The 15,774-nt window shown below is 48.3% G+C and overlaps 1 protein-coding gene across 3 annotated transcripts in view; it reads right to left on the bottom strand.

Annotated features, from left to right (window-relative positions):
• Positions 1-15,010, bottom strand: part of RFTN1 (raftlin, lipid raft linker 1) — a 204,253-nt gene extending 189,243 nt beyond the window's left edge. The window contains exon 1 of one of the 3 annotated variants that reach the window (XM_066245356.1): positions 14,712-15,010. The gene's annotated coding sequence lies outside the window, so the exon portion shown is untranslated. Of the gene's footprint in view, positions 1-14,318; positions 14,443-14,711 lie in introns of those variants that run through there. The other 2 variants (XM_066245354.1, XM_066245355.1) reach the window with 2 other exon arrangements.
• Positions 15,011-15,774: the final 764 nt, after the last annotated feature.

Genomic DNA, 15,774 nt, shown 5'->3' with positions numbered 1-15,774 from the left:
CTTTTTCTTGCAGTTGTTTGTTTTTGTAAAGGACACATGCTAAAGATCATCTGTGTGTGATGAGGTTTTCCCAGTACCTTTCTACGGTCCATCCAACCCCTACGGCTCTGCCCCTCCAAATTCCTACAGTCACTTCACAGGGACACCTAATGTAAATCAGGTTGCAAATTTTATGTGTGAGTTGATCGTTGGATTAGCTTTGATTATTTCACAGTCATTCAGGAGGCTTTTCCTTCTTTTTATATATTTGTCTTCCCAGAAGACACCCCTGCAGCCACATGCAGGTGTCTCTCTAGCACCATGGTACCAAGAAAAACCACCCAAGAGGTCTTCAGAGGCAGAGGAAAGAGAGGAGGTCTTTACCCCCTTTCTATGGTGAGATAGCAGGAAAAGAGCCAAAATACTTAGAGCTCTCTGGCAAAACTGGCTAAAATGAATTAGGAAATGGATGCTGTCTATGGAGGAAAATGTCATCACTGAGAGCTTCTGATACCCAAGTACAAGGAGAGGACATCAGACATTGCAAGTGACCAGGAAGCAGAAACCCCCTCAAATAGTGACTTTCCGGAAAATCAACTCTTTCTGAATCAAATCTAGAATGGGGTGTGTCTTTGGCATATGGTGGACAAGCTTCATGCAGAAACTGCCAGCTCCATGAGGGAGAGAACTTATGTTCCAAATTCACAGATTCATTCATTCAACGTGCATTTGTTAAGATTTGCCTTGAGTCGGGTGCTTGATTAGGAAAGACAGTAATAGGAAGACCAGGCCCTGATCTCAAGGAGATGGCAGGTGAAAGGAGAAGAAAGACAATGAGCAGACAGGTGCACCTGGTGCAGTGAGGCTGGCTCGTCCAGACGTCTGGACAAAGGGCAGGGCGTTCAGAGAAGACTGCTGCAGTAGTAACACAGAGCCCATCACCACAGGCTCCGTTCCAGAGGACACTGACCAGCCATGCAGTACGATACCCCATGTCATTTTAAATGTTGAAATGAAAAATTTTCCATTTTAAAAGGATTTCTAAGCCCTGGCCAGGTAGCTCAGTTGGTTAGAGCATTGTCCCGATACGCCAAGGTTGCGGGTTTGATTCCTGCTGAGGGCACACACAGGAGTCAACCAATGAGTACATAAATAAGTGGAACAACACATCGATGTTTCTCTCTCTCTCTTAAAAAAACCCAGGAATTTCTAATTTGTTTTTGAAATGCTTTCCAAGATGCCCATAAAACACTGGAAAAACTACTTCAGAAATAATCGCCTCCTTAACAGATGATTTTTTTTTCAGCTAGGGTTTATAAAAACCTGAGTTTAAAGGTTCATTTTTTTCTATCAACTAGCACGTACGCATTTAAATAATGGGGGCAATAAATGTAGTTATATTTTCAAATACAAATTAGTTTCATTAAGAGCAAGCCCTCATTTGCCACACTCGCTGCTAATCTGAAGCAAACTGTAAAGCTAATTTTAACAGTTGCCAACAGCTCATAGCAAGCAGCCAGAGACAGGCAATTACGGGCAATGATGCCGGATGAGCGGGCGAGCTCGCTTTTTATTTCTACACTCACATCCCCCATCTGAAGACTGGAGTGCGTTTATTACATCATTTAGTCACCCAAAGGAAGAACGGATGGTCCAAATTAAAAATATTTTGCAAAATAGGGCTGTCCCTCTCCACCCAGAAATGTAAACGAAAACTTCAAAGTTCAGTCGACTATTCAGATGGTGTCAACTCTTGATTTGATGCCAAGTAGGAAAACCGCCTCGGAATCAGTATTATTGTACGATGCCACTATTAAATGTCTCAGTGTATATAACTGTATATAACAACCCACCAGTGTATATAACAACCCACCTTCTTTTTTTTAACTGGCAGGACACAGACCATGATGTTCACAGAACTTTCCTCTGGCTCGCGAGGTTGCGAGTGACATTCTCTTTACGGTATTCTCTATTTCTCAAGTTTTCTATTGTGCCTGCATTATTTTCCTAGTTGAAAACCAGAATGGGGTATCATGGTGAGTCTCCAAGACGGCCCTCAGTAGTCCTACTGGCTGTTCATGAGAGGTTCCCCCAGAGGCGGACTTAACATCAGGTGCACCGGGTGTGCGCCCTGGGCCCCGACTTCTGAAGGGCCCCGCAAAACCCCAACTTTACCCTTTTTTCCAATGACACCAAGTTTGGTTTCATATGTGCAATTTTAACATTAACAGTACATAATTTTTTTATTTATTTAAAAATATGGGTAATATGTATTTTTATTTTCCCTGTCTTTCTCTCTCTCTCTTTTTTTTTTTTTTTTTAAGGGGCCCAATATTTCCTTCTGCGCCTGGGGCCTCAACCGACCTTAATCAGCCTCTGGTTCCCTCCCACACTGAATGGGTTTGACCTCCTTAGCCGGTAGGATATTGCAGAAATGAGGTGTGTGATTGCCAAGGCTAGGTTCTAGGAGATGCGTGAGTTCTACCTTGGTTTGGGAGCAGCCAGCGGCCGTATTATAAAGATGCTCTATCAATCCTATGAGGAAGTCCCCAGGGCAGGGCACTGAGGCCTCTCTCTGCCCAACAGCCACTACTAACTAACTCAGCACCTACATGGAAGCAGATCTTTCAGCACCAGCATAGCCTTCTGCCCCGCTGACATCTTAACCACCCCCAGCCTCACGAGAGACCCTGAGTCGGAACTACCCAGGGAAGCTGCTCCTGGGTTTCTAACTCACAGAAGCCCTGGCAGATAATAAATGTGCATTGTTGTTTTCGCTGTCAAGCCTGGGGGTAATTTGTTACACAGCAGAAGATAAGGAACACAAAGGGCATTTATTTACATTATCGAAAGAAATGTTTGCTTACCCTTCCCCCACCCACATCTCCCTGGATTTCTTACACAGACTACTTCTCTGCATGACAACCACGCTCAACTCAAAACAGCCCTCTCTTGGGGCACCTTGCTACTCAAAGGGAGGTTCTCAGACCAGTAGCACTGGCATCCCTGGGGGCCTATCAGACATGCAGAACTCAGGCACCACCCGGGGCCTGGGAATCGGAATCTACTTTTTAATAAGTGATTCATTAAAATCTGAATCACAGTAAAGTCTGAGAAACCCAAGCTCCGGCAGTGGTGCTCAATCTTGGTTGCACAATGGAACCCTCTGGAGAGCTATTTTAAAGTCCTGATGCCCAGGCATTCGGGGGTGAGGGCCAGGCAGCAGTATTTTGTAAGGCCCCCTGAGTGTTTCTAACTGGCAGCCAGAGTGGAGAATCAACGCTTTAGGAGCAAGCCCAGTCTCTTCACGACTCCTCAGCCTCTCTGATCTCCCATAAGGCAGGCCTCGGCGGGGCCCAGGATCTTTTTTCAGCCTCTTCACTAGGGCTGAGAACCATGGTCTAGAACAGGGGTCCCCAAACTTTTTACACAGGGGGCCAGTTCACTGTCCCTCAGACCGTTGGAGGGCCGGACTATAAAAAAACTATGAACAAATTCCTATGCACACTGCACATATCTTATTTTAAAGTAAAAAAACAAAACGGGAACAAATATATTTAAAATAAAGAACAAGTAAATTTAAATCAACAAACTGACCAGTATTTCAATGGGAACTATGGGCCTGCTTTTGGCTAATGAGATGATCAATGTGCTCCTCTCACTGACCACCAATGAAAGAGGTGCCCCTTCTGGAATTGCAGCGGGGGCCAGATAAATGGCCTAAAGGGGCCGTATGCGGCCCACGGGCCGTAGTTTGGGGACCCCTGGTCTAGAACCTGGCTCTGCTGAGCGCCACGGGTCCACACCCCCAACTCCTGAGTCTCTGTACCTCCGACACTCCCTTCCTGGAGTCTCTGCAAGCCCCCAAACACAGGTATGCCCTGAAATCTCTATCCCCAGCCCTCCTCCTGTTGCTCTCCTAAAATTATTTTTATTGTAAACCACTGACAACATATGGATAAAGACAGAAAATGAGACCTTTCTGTACCCAGCACCTAGGATTTCACAAGTGCTTACATTTTACATGATTGGCTTCTCAACTTTGTTTTTGAAGAAATACGGCCATTTGGATGTGGCCTTCATGACCTTTCCTTTCTCCCCTCTCCTTCTGTCCCTGCGCTTACTTATTTTTCAGTCTCCATGTCACACCCAGAACCAGACACGGCAAAGGTTCCGAGGCTCCAGTGGGAGCCGACGTGCACACGGCTCCCTCAGAGTCTCTGCACACGGGTCACAGCACTCCCAGACAAGAACCAGTGCCTACGACTCTGTTCGGTAAGCAGTCCCATCCAAACAACTGAATAATTACGTCCAAACAACTTAGGAGCTTTTTGAAAAAATAGAACACATAAATGGAAAGAAGAAAAATCTTTCCCCTTCATTCTTAAATTACCACATTTAGGTACTCATGGGATGTGCGCGTCTGCTGAACGCGGAACAGCTTCTTAACCCTCGGAGTCATCGTTCCCTGCTCCACGCTGGTTTTCCTAGCGGCCACCCAAAATCCAGCTTTGCAAAGACATAGATAGCATCATCGAGAGGAATGTGGTGCCATCTAATCCTGATAGTGCGACCGGCCTCAAGCTAGTAGTGAGAGTGGTCTCTAACATGTCAAGTACCACTCTTTCCCTCAGAGAGGATAACCATCCCATGCCCTTATTTCAGCCAACCATGAGCTTCCTGTAGTGCCTCGGGGTGCCTGAGTACAGAGTTCGGGAACCTCCAACACCTGGGATTGCTGCATATGCTGAGAAAGGTACAGGACTGCATCGTCTCCCCCTGGGCTACCTCATCCCTTCTCTCTGGCCTCCCTTTCCCTGTTGTAGGTGAGAACTCTCCAGTCTCTCCCAGCCTGCTTTCTCTCCGCCTCTAGGAAGGTATGCATAAGGACCTGTGTGAGTGTACTCATTTGGAACTTTCCAGGAACTTCTGGATGAATAGGCCCCAAGGAGAACTCAACATTTTCCCTAACAAGCCTGTTCCTCCTCCCGCGTTTCTTGTTTCTGTGGGTGGGACCACTGCCCTCATAATATCCAGGCTCAGAATGGAGGGATGAGCCTGCTCCCGCCACGGTCCTGACCCTGCTCTGGCCAGGTGCTGAGAGCTGGTGGGTGCTTTCAACTCCACAGCTTTGCTCTCCGGGCCGACTCCACGTCAGGCCACTGCAAAGCCTTCCTGGCACGTAGCTTCCCTTGGTCTCCCGTCCTTAGGATTCCTACTCCTGGCGGTAGCCGGATTAACCATTCTGCCTCACACAAGTGGCCCAGAGAGCAGAAGTCACCTTTGCCGCCAGCCTGGAGTCCTGACCTGCACAGAACCTCACCCCAGCATCCCGGCCTCCCAGTCCCCCCTTCCACTGTCCCCTTCCTGTCTGAGTCAGGCCGGACTATGCCAGTGCCATCTCTTTATACACCAAGTGCCTCCATTCACCATTCCTCTGCCTCCACGGGACCCTCCAGCTGACCCTCCTTCCCCTTCCATCTTGACCCTCCATGTTAGGGTTTTCCGGGAAAACAAATTCTCTAGGAAACAGAGAGAGAGAGAGAGAGAGAGAGAGAGAGAGAGAGAGAGTGTGTGTGTTGTGCGCGTGTACGCCTGCCTGCACAGAGAAGGTAGGGCAGAACTGTTTTAGGGAATTGGCTCATGGGATTCCGGGGGCAGTCAAGTTGGCAATGTGCAGGGCAGGCCGGGCCACAGAGACAGGAAGGGTCGAAGTTGCAGAATTGAGTCCTAAGGCGGTCTGGACGCAGAATTCCTTTGGGAGACCTCAGTCTTTCCTCTTAAGTCCCTCAACCAACTGGATGAGGCCCACCCATGTTGTGGAGGATAATCTACTGTACTCAAAAGTCTACCGGATGAAATATTAATCACACCTAAAAAAAATTAATACCCTGCAGCAACACCTAGATTGGTGTTTGACCAAAAATTGGGTACCACAGCGTAGCCAAGCTGACACATAAAATACATCACACCTTCCTTTATTGAGCACTTAGTACATGCAAGGCACTGTTCTAAATGCTGGGGATACCAAGGGAAACAAGAGACAAAATAATAATAATAATAATAATAATAGCAACCCTGCTCTCATGGACCTTGCCTTCAGGAGCAGAGAAACACACAACAGAAAAGTCAATAAATAAAGTTCAACTTTAAAAGCATGTCAAATAAAGAAAAATAAGGCAGGCAAGAGGGATAGCAAGTATAGGGAAAGATAGTGCCATTTTTTTTAAAGGGTGACCAGGGAAGGCTTCACCCAGAAGGTGACATTAAGCAAAATCCTAAAGAAGTTGGCGGGGGGGGGGGGGGGGGGGGGGGGGGGGGGGGACAAGAGGGATGGTGAGCAGGCAAGGCGGCAGCAAGTGCGCACAGACCGGAGGGCTCCGGGCCCTGGCTGGCGCGGAGGGGCGGGCACAGGGAGCACACGAAGTGAGAGGCGTGGGGGCGGACTGCGTAGCGCGTGGGGGGGCAGACTGTGTGGCGCGTGCAGAGCCTGGTAAGGGCCTTGACTTCACCCTGAGTGACAGAGGGTTTCAACAGCAAGGAGACATGATCACTCTGGCCATCGGGAGGAAAGGGGACACCAGACGATGATGAGGCGCGAGCAGCAAATTCTGGCTATGTTTTGAAGGTTAAAAGTGGGGTTTATTGGTGGGCTGGACCTAGGGCATAAAAAGGAGGGCATCCCAGACACCTTAAGGATGTGTGACCTGAGCAACTGGAAGATGTGGAGTGGCCACCTTCTGAGGTGGCCTGGCTCAGGGAGAAAGCTGGGCCCAGATGACAGGCGTTGGTCTTCCGAACCCTGGACGGGTTAACTCCACCCCAGGGGAGGTGCGGGCTAGGCAGCTGGGCGGGCCCGTCTGCAGTGCCAGGGAGAGCTCTGCAGCTTTCGGTCCCGCCTCATTCTCCTAAGTGACAGCAAATGTCTCAAAGGCAGCGATGACATCCTCCTCGGCCCCAACAGATACACGAGGAGGAGGAAAGACGCTTATTATCCGGTGAAGGGTGGAAAAGGGCCTTTGGACTATTTGCCTGTCACTCTCAAGTTCACCTTTTTTTTTTTTTTTAAGTTCACCTTCTTAACAGCAGAGCATAGAGGTTGTGCGCAAAGTCTCTGCAACCGGGTTCAAATCCCAGTGTCTCTACCTCGAGGAAGCAATTGAACCTCAGTTTTCTCAACTATAAAATGGGGATAATTGCGAATCTACCTGTAAGGTAAGGATTAAGTAAGTTAGTATCTAACAGGGCTTAGAAAAGCTCAAGCACACAGAAACGGCAATACGGTATAAATGCTATCTATCATAGGTACTGTTAGTAGCATGACTTATTATCCATGATAAAGATTCCTCTTAATGCCTATACCCACAATTACACCACACTGAAAAGGGTGCTTATCAGGTGTCCCAAAACACCAGAAAAATCCCCAAAATGACTCCTTTGAGGTAATGAAGTGTTTAAATGAACAGTCTGATTCCTTGTATTTGGTATTTCTGAAATTTGGTCAAACACGATATAGTCACGTTCCATTAACCAGAGGCCATGATTAATCTAATAGCTTTCCATCCAGCTTGATGGATAATGTCTATTACAACAATTTCTCCAAATCTGAAGAATTTAGAAGATATTCCATAAAACCTGAACGGTTCCTCAAAAACTATTTCCTCAGAGTGAAATACAAAGTAGGAAGTCTCACCACACACACACACACACACACACACACACACACACACCCCAGTGGAAACTGACGATCCTCTGCAAAGAAGAGATGCTGACAATCAAGGGGTCTGCTTAGGGAACAGCAGAATAGGACAGTTTAGTGGTAAAAAGCCAAAGAAAGCCATCAGTGAAGTGCAGCTGGCTTCCTGGTTGAAAAAGTGTGGAAACATCTAACACCGTTATTACAAAGTAGCTTAAAAGTTGGTCGGTACCGAACAAGCTGAGCAAAACATAGCTGAGTTTGACTGTGCACCTCTGGCTGGTCCCAGTTCCCTGCACCTGAAGGCTGGTGTAGCCTTTCCTTCCTTGGAACCTGATTGCGGACTAGTGTACAACACAGGGAAGGAGAAAGCCGGGCCACAAACACCCCCCCCCCTTGTCCCATATAACTAGGACACAGAAACTGCCAGCCCACTAGTGCTCCCTACACCACAGGGACAGCCCACTCCAGGAATACCCCAAAATGAAGCCCGTAAGTGCCCCCAAATAGTGTCTCCTCCATCTCAGCCTTGGCAGGTAGCCATCACGCATAGAATGCGACCTGATTTTCTTGCTCTTTGGTTCTGGCCCCGCTGAGAGCGATTCTTCTTCCTGAATTCAGCCCAGGTGGGGAGTAAGCCAGACAAATGCATATTTAAAAGCTGAACCGAATTCTTATTTGGAGAGCAAGGAATTAACAGGGCTCAAGCAGTGGCCAAGGCTCGCCTGCTGTACCGATCTTTTCAGAGAAAGCATCTTGGTAAAATATGCAATGATAATAACGAAAGCTCCTTTGTGGGCCCAGGAGAAAGAAAAAACCCTCAAATTTACGTTAAAAACTAAATATGAATGAGAGGAAAGATCACACACACACACACACGAACACACAACCTTTAAAAGGTAAACATAAAAAAAAAATCTGGCTAAATTTATGTCTTTGTCAGTAAAGAATAGCTTAAGCCTTAGCCATTGTGTTGCCAATTATTAAACTGAAAGAAAAAAAGAGAAATGCTTACTATAGAGTAGCATTACCAAACCAACGCCAGCGACGATGAAAACAGCCTAGATCTGTGCTGTCCAACTCAGCAGCCAATAACCACATGTTGAGCACTTGGAAGGCGGCTAGCGTGGCTGTGGAACTGAGGGGTTTTTTTTTTATCTGATTTCATTTTAGTTCATTTACATTTAAATGTGAATAGCTACAGGTAGCTAGTGGCTACTGTATGGGGCAGCTCAGCCACAGACACTCAAACCCAACAGCTGGCAACGGCTTTCATTTCCTACAATAAAACGACAATTGTAACCAACCAATAATATCTTAAATTGTCACCAAAATTAGTACCTCTATACAGGCCCCAGCTGCCCCAAACTCAGCAAGCTTAAAACCAAACCAAACAAACCAAAAAAAAAAAAAAAACAGACTAAAGACAGTGACAGGTGTTCCATTTCTTTTTTTCTTGTTTTATTTTTTATTGATTGATATTTTTTTTCTGAGAAAGATTTAGGGGAGACGGGGGGGGGGCGAGAGAGAGAGACCTGGAACATTGATCTATTCTTCCACCTAATCACGCATTCATTGGTTGATTCCTGTTTGTGCCCCAACCAGGGACTGAACCCGCAACCATGGCATATCCGATGATGCTCCAACCAACTGAAACACCTGGCCAGGGCCCGGCGTGGCAGTTCTTGTGACTTTGTTCTGCCTATTCAGTTTACATTTCTATTATACTATGGCTTTGTGTATTCGGAAATCCGTGCGTGTAGACGGAATATGCATTTGCGAAGCCAGAAGGTCACGTCCCAGCCCTTAAAGTCTGGGAAACATGAAAATGCGAACTTAGCGCAAGTTCCTTAACCTCGCTAAGTTTCAGCTTCCTCAAGGATAAAGAGCAGATAATAATAGTGCCGGCCTCTCATGAGGATTCAAGCCAGAGAAACCCATCGGGTAAAGTGCCTAACGGGACCTGGCAAAGAGGAAATGCTTGGCAAGTGGTTGCGGTAATTATTATTTTGTTAATAAACAACAGTAAACTCTGTAATAAAATATGAACGGTGCTACAACAATGAAAGTTTACAATCAGCAAAGTCTTCCTGGGCCCTACCGCTTTGAACCTGTTTCCCAGGCTATGGGAAAGTGGCATCCGATAAAACAGGTCTGGGGCCCCAGCGTCCCAGCACTCACTGTCAACCTCCAGAGAGGCAGTCACCTAGCTGGGTACCATGAGTCCCAAGAATTGTTCATCCAACGTTTAATGTGCCCCTACTCAGTGGCAGGCACGTACTAGGCTGTGCATGAGAACAGTCCGCAGAGTATGTCTCAAGACTACAATATCTGCAAAGGCTGGTCCCCATTGAGACACCTCAGAAAGATGCAAACATGTCATCCGGGACTCCCTCACAGGCAGGGGGGCTCAGTTCTGGTTTCCTGGCTCAGCCAAGCCCATGTTCAGCCACTGGCCCACAGAGAGGGACCAAGGTGTAAGGGGACCTGAGTGGAACCAGTCTGTTTGCTCAGCCAGGACAATAAGGGGAGTGCTGACAGGTCATGTTTTCACTGACAGGCCAAACCACTTCAACAGGAAAGCTGTTTTCAGAGCCTTCCAAAAGCCAAATCCGATCTTCCTCACAAAGCAAAACACTGCCCCTTTCAATAGTCAGCTGCCCAAGCTGGTGAAATCCGACAGGATGCTCCACCAAGTTCACATCAACTGGACCAATGTGCCAGAAATCCCCCGGGAGTTTCTAAGCAGGAGTTCAGTAGAATTCTGTGGGGTTTGGGGGTTATTTTTCTTTATACAGAAAGCACTCAGTCCATTTTCTTTCACAACCAAATGTACATTCCCCGACGGAATCCCCTTCTCTGAAGATCTCTAAAAACAAAATATTCGTCTGATCACTTGTAATAATTTAAGTGTAAACCCATTTACGGCAGAGCTGGGGATTTCTCACAGCTCCTCCACCTATGGAAACATGTTCCAGAGCATCTCAGGTGGTCCCAAGTTCTGGGTCTTCTGGCCCCATAAGAACACGAATAAAACAACCCATGCTCTTGACTTGGGGACAGAAAAATAAGACTGTAGTATCTGGAATCTCATACTTGTCTTCTTTGCTGGTGGGAATGTAAAATAATATAAGCATGTTGGGAAAAGGTCTGGCTGTTTTTTAGAAGGTTCTATCATCCACCATTTCCAATCCTACGCATTTACCCACAAGAAATGAGAATGTATGTCCCTAAGAGCAGTGGTCCCCAACCTCCGGGCCGTGGACCGGTACCGGTCCATGGGCCATTTGGTACCGGTCCACAGAGAAAGAATAAATAACTTACATTATTTTTGCTTTATTTATATTTAAGTCTGAACGATGTTTTATTTTTAAAAAATGACCAGATTCCCTCTGTTACATCCGTCTAAGACAGGGGTCCCCAAACTACGGCCCGTGGGCCACATGCGGCCCCTGGAGGCTATTTATCCGGCCCCCGCCGCACTTCCAGAAGGGGCACCTCTTTCATTGGTGGTCAGTGAGAGCACATTGACCATCTCATTATCCAAAAGCAGGCCCATAGTTCCCATTGAAATACTGGTCAGTTTGTTGATTTAAATTTACTTGTTCTTTATTTTAAATACTGTATTTGTTCCCGGTTTTTTTTTTTACTTTAAAATATGTGCAGTGTGCATAGGGATTTGTTCATAGTTTTTTTTTATAGTCCGGCCCTCCAATGGTCTGAGGGACAGTGAACTGGCCCCCTGTGTAAAAAGTTTGGGGACCCCTGGTCTAAGACTTACTCTTGACGCTTGTCTCGGTCACATGATACATTTATCTGTCCCACCCTAAAGGCCGGTCTGTGAAAATATTTTCTGACATTAAACCGGTCCGTGGCCCAAAATAGGTTGGGGACCACTGCCTAAGAGGACTTATATACAAATATTCATAGCAGCTTTATTGACAATACCCCCCCCCAAAAAAAACCCCAAAACTGGGACTAAGTCATGTGGTGTCCATCAACAAAGGGATATAGAAACAAACTGTGGCGTTGACATGACCTGGAATATAACTCAGCAATCAAGAAAAAGACCAAATGACTGAACATTCAACACAAATGAATGTCAAAAACATGGTGAGTGTGGCCTTGGAGGATGGGTTAGTGGATAGAGCATCGGCGTGGTGCATGGAGGTCCCGGGTTCAATTCCTGGTCAGGACACAGGGCACAGTGTACATTCCCCTATGGCATTCCCTTCTCTGAAGATCTCTATAAACAAAATATTTGTCTGATCATCTGTAATCATTTTAAGTGTAAATCCATTTACGGCAGAGCTGGGATTTCTCACAGTGCTCCCCTCTCCCATTTATAAATTTCTCTCTACCCTCCCCTCTCCTCCTTCTCTCCCTCTTTCCCTCCCTCCCTCCCAAAGCCAGTGGCTCAACCTGTTAAGCTTGGCCCCAGGCACTGAGAATTGCAGGGTTGGTCCGAGCAATCAGCCTCAGGAGCTAAAAATAGCTTAGTATTTGAGCATGGGCCTTAGTATCTCAGTTGGGGCACAGGTGGAATTCTGACTTACTATCTCCCCTCCTCTCACCTAAAACAAACAAACAAACAAACAAAACATGCTGAGTGAAAGAAGCTTGACTGTAGAATCCCACTTACATAAAGTTCAAGAATGTGTTAAAGAAATCTAGAAAGAGAAACAATCAAAGCAGTGGCTGCCACTGAACGGGTGGGGACAGGGACTGACTGGGAACGGGAATGAGGGAACTTTCTGGGATGATGGTAATATTCTTTCTTGATAGGGAATAGGGTTATACACATAGGTGTCATAATCTATCAAAGCATTATGCAAATGTTATTCTCAAGATCTGTGCGTTTCACTGAATGTATATAAATTTTATCTTAAGAAAATCATGAACATATATTAAACTCTAAATAATAAAATGAGTGCTGAAATGTTCAGGAGTGACCTGTATCAATGCCTGTCATTTACTTTAAAATGAATAAAACAGTAAGCTGGACTGATGATGGCTACAGGGATGAATAGATGGGGAGACGTGTAATTAAATTTACATAGCAAGATTAAACACTCTTGGGTGTGAGTATTTAGATGGTCATGGCTTTTACAACTTTTCTGCATTTTCTAAATTGAGATGGGCAGGGGAGAGAGGCACAGTGCCCCACCACATTAGAAATTCGACAAGGCACCCATGCCCACCAAGCCATGGCTTCTTATCCTTTCAGTTCTGCTGAAAAGTGAAGACTGCAAGAACATGAGTAGCTTTACCGGAACTCACATCACTCATGCCAAAGATTGTCTGCCTGTTTCCCTATAGACAAAGCAATTATTTGAACGTAAGCCAAAAATTCCTTCTCAAGAGGGAGAAAACGGACACACTGACTTGTATTCCCAATTTGTTCTCTTTCAATTCCTGCAGCAAACCCATTAGCTAACTGCACAACACTACACTTCCATTTGCCCCACGTCCATGGAGCCCAAAGACAAAGAAAAAACAACCCCAACGACCTGTTGTTATTCAAGTGCAGCCGGAGGATGACATGCAGCTCTCTCAGGCCAGATACCCCACTGACAGCAAAAGAGGATGCAGAGCTCGCCTGAGGTTAGAGTGATATCACTGAGGTTAGCACACACACACCAAGAGCCCCAAACAGCTTGTTGCTTAATCCCTCTGTGAGGTTTGGTGACCTCTGAGGTCACTTGAATTTAGTGGGGAATTCAGCTGTTCAGAGGTACAAATTAGGAATCCCGGTGGCTAGGGACATGTGGGGTGAATAGCGGCGCCCTACCCACGGCTCAGAGGTCGCTCACATTACGCCCGCCTTCCTTCCTGGCAGGGCCTCACTTATCCTGAGATGACACACAATGGCAGGGGCTGGAAGAGCCTAGCCTGACTGCCAGCCCAGCATCTGAAAACAGCTGTACCAATTACATGAAGAGACTGTTGCTGGAAACCAGGGCAGTCACTCAAATATAAAGATTTGTGCCAGACTTTAAAAAAAATACTTTTTGTTTGTTTGTTTGTTTGTAAGCCCCCTAACAAACTCACTGACACCACCCAGCGTCGCCGGGAACTACCCACAAGCACTCAGAGCGACCCAGCGTGTGCAACAGGGAGGCACCAGGGAGCGCGCCGCCTGGACCTAGCACCTTGGCCTCCACACTGTTCTCGCTGCCAAAGACAGCGATACCCCAAGTGAAGGGCAAAAGCCCTGGCCCGGGAGGAGGGTGTACATGCCCGACAACTGGGTTTCCTGAAATATACCTCGCTTCCACCCCACCCTGGCGTCCCTTGAGCGTAAGAAAGTGGGTTAAGCCGAGGGAAGGAACCCCCTTACAATGGGAAAATGCCCTTTCTCGGCGCCGGGGACTCCCAGCGCCCCAAGTCTCTGAGGTTCCAGTGGCTGAGGCGCTTCCTCTGAACGTGCGGCACCTCTGCTCCCATCCATCCATCATTCCTGCCCCCAGAGCAAAGCCACCTCCTAGGGCGCACGCAGAAGGGCAGCCGAGGCAGCCCGGAGCCGCCTCCACCCTACCCCACTCCACCCCACCTACTCTCCCTCCCGAACCTGGACTCCGAAGCCAGCTCCCGCCTGTCCCTGCTTTGCAGAGGACCCCCTGCAGCCGTGTCCTAGACCCACCTGTAGCCTGGAGGCTTCCTCTTTGCTTCCTTCCTCGGCGTCCCCGAGACTGCAAATCCCACGATCCCCAACAGACTGCTCTGGGGTGCCTCTCTGTACAGCGCGCAGGGGATTTTTTTTTTTTTCTTTTCAAAAAAGTTGGCCCAAGACTGCTATGCCTGCCCCATGGTTCGGACCCGACCCCATCCAAACTCAAGCCAGAGGTGCCGGGTAGGGAGAGTGGGGACTGTGGCGGGGGCGGAGGGGGGGGGTGAGAGGAGGGGCCTTCTGGCAGCCCCAGCTCCGGCAACCTGCAGGGAGGCGCCACGCGAGACTCCCTCAGTCCACCCGGGTCCTGGTCCGCGGGTTCAAATGGAGGGGCTACACCCTAAGTCCTCCCGCGCGCCCACCTACCGTTCGGGACTAGTAGAGGAGAAGGCGAGGGTGCGGGCTCCCTGAGACAGTGTGTTCCGTCCCGGGAGGAAAGTTTGTGCCATGCAGAGGAGGCGGCGGCGCAGAAAAGGCGTGGGCACCAGTGGGTGGGGGCGGGTGGAGGCGCCGCGCGTTAGTGTGTCTGTCCCTCCGGCGATCAGTGCGTCCGACTGCGCCCGCGGCCACCGCGCTCCCGCTCGCTGCGCCCTGCTCCCGGCGCGCTCCGGCTCCAGTCCCGACGCGCCCCCGCCGCCGCCGCCGCCGCCGCCGCGCGTCCGCCAGCTACACTTCCTCTTCCTCTGAACTCATGTGCAAAATATGCTGCGCTGCATCTTCTGGGGAAGCCTTGCTGCCCCTAAAAGCCGACGCGGTAGCAGCGGGCCTGCCCCGCGCCCCCTCCTTGCTCCGCGCCGCTGCCTCCCCGCAGCGGGCAACCTGCTTGCGGCACACGCTGTCACCTAGCCAGCGACTCTCGGTGCTTCTCCGCGCAGAGGTCCGCAGCTCACGCGCCCACCCTCCCTCCTCCTCCTAACCAAGGCTGTGTGTGTCAAGAGTGCACGTGGGGTACGGGGATCCTTCAAATTTTAAGGTGGGATGCTGGAGGGCGACAGCTACCTACCAAGGTTCTGATGGCTAGGAGGTGGATGGATCATTAAGAGAGGACCAGTCCTCCTCCTTATTCCACAGGTGGGCCCACCCCTCAGTGTCCCAAATTATTTCTTGGGAGTTAGTGCTTAGGCCGAGGGATAATGCCACTGTCTTCTTGCAGCGCCCTATTCCACCTATTTAGGGTGTCCAGAAGGTTTGAGAAGATATGGGGAACAATCTTGCCCATTTTAGGCTGCCCAAGAAGAAAATTACGGAAATACAGTGCCAGCCCAGGGCTACTTTACTTTAGTAAAATGAAGATGTGAGGCAGTGAGCACCTTATTAAAAATTATCTTCTTGGAACTATTTAAACAAAGCAAAATTACAGTGTATGGGATAAGAGCAGGAACTCTAGAGCCAAACAATCCCTACTTTCTCCCTGTGTGACTTGAATAAA

The sequence above is a fragment of the Saccopteryx bilineata genome, chromosome 10, assembly GCF_036850765.1.
Source record: "Saccopteryx bilineata isolate mSacBil1 chromosome 10, mSacBil1_pri_phased_curated, whole genome shotgun sequence".
Classification (NCBI taxonomy): Eukaryota; Metazoa; Chordata; class Mammalia; order Chiroptera; family Emballonuridae; genus Saccopteryx; species Saccopteryx bilineata.
The sequence above is the reverse complement of the archived record's forward strand: the minus strand, read 5'-3'. Positions and strand labels throughout refer to the sequence as shown.